Below are 1685 nucleotides of genomic sequence, written 5' to 3'. Positions count from 1 at the left end.
CACCACACACACACACACACACACACACATTACATACACACACACACACCCACACCACACACACACAACACACACAACACACACACACACCACCATCATTACAGTTACATACACACACTAGTGTGTGTGTGTGTGTGTGTGTGTGTGTGTGTGTGTATATATGTATGTATGTGTGTGTATGTGTATGTGTGTGTGTGCGTGTGTATTTGTATGCGTGCGTGCGAGATTTTACACAACTTACTTACTTAGAGCCGATTGGCATATGGAATGAAACACCAAGAAAATATAGGGAAATAATTTTCATTAAAAATGTACGCAGTGGGAGAACGTTTTTTGTAAGAATATATCTCTAATTCAACGACGAACGAATAACATTGGGTTCTAGCATGCGACATTCATAGTATATACTTTTATCTTTGATAGTTCATGAATTTATGCATCCAGGTTAACGGCATATTCAGAACATGTTGTACTAGATTTCATAACGATTATGGAACAGTATGTCGTACGATTCTTGATATTGAGCATATTCTTTATTTAAACGCATTATCGAAGTGTTTAATCAAAGTAACTATCAAATGCACTTTATTACGAACTAACGAGGAAAGTACAGCCGATGTTGATATGCAAATAATTAAGCTATGCTCACCTTGAGTCGTCTGCATTACAAGCAAATGGCAATGCTATTTTATAGACATGTCGCGATATACAATATAAACTACGATATAACGGTATGAAGCCCGGAGTAAACCTGTCCATGCAACCTTTGTGTAAAATGATGACGAGTGTAACTTCAACGATTCAATCTGGATAACAGAAATGACGTGCATGGTGACGTTGGCATCACGTCACGAACGCTTATTAGTACAAATGCTATATGCTCGAATCACCATGGATTTCTGCTATAGTGCCAGTTGTAATATCATAACAACGCTTGCAATGAAACGTAGCATTTAAAACGCCATTCTAAAGAAGGCATCCGCATCACATGTATCTATAAACTGACTTGCATTTCTCTTACTAAATAATATTAGAATATTTAGCCATTTACTATATAATACACTAGCGATTTTTATAGCTAGGTGCTGTGAGGGTAAAAATAGCAATCGCACTATCGCGATTTCATGAAATTAAACCAATAGTTTAAATTATTGATATATTCCTTGTGTAAGGTTGCATCATATAGAACCAGTCTTATCTATTTAAAGAATTTGCCAATCAATAAATCATTGGATTGGTTGACCGTTTTAGTCAGCAGTGGCTGCCGAGATGGCTACTGATCTACATAATAATGCCAGCAGGAAATAGTGCGCTTACAATAAAGAACGTCAATTAAGAGCAGATTCCATATTTCTATATTTTTAAGTTTGCTATGCAGCTAAATACGCCACTGCTATTCTTTCTTACTTAAGAAACGGGGTAACGGCGCGTTCGCTACAAATGAAAAAATGGTACTAAAATATATTTCTATAGTTAGCATATTTCGCCGATGACTGCTGATTGAACGGCTACACACTGTAACTACATTATTCATCGCAGCTTTAAAATTTTATATAATGGTATAGATATACTTGTACGCGTTAGCGGTTGTACAACATATGTACGCGGCCAGACATTTGTCACGCAGTCTTCATTTCTTTCTTTCGTTCTTTTCTTCTCTCTCTCTCTCTCTCTCTCTCTCTCTC

Source organism: Priapulus caudatus, unplaced genomic scaffold, assembly GCF_000485595.1.
Source record: "Priapulus caudatus unplaced genomic scaffold, Priapulus_caudatus-5.0.1 Scaffold108, whole genome shotgun sequence".
Classification (NCBI taxonomy): Eukaryota; Metazoa; Priapulida; class Priapulimorpha; order Priapulimorphida; family Priapulidae; genus Priapulus; species Priapulus caudatus.
The sequence above is the reverse complement of the archived record's forward strand: the minus strand, read 5'-3'. Positions refer to the sequence as shown.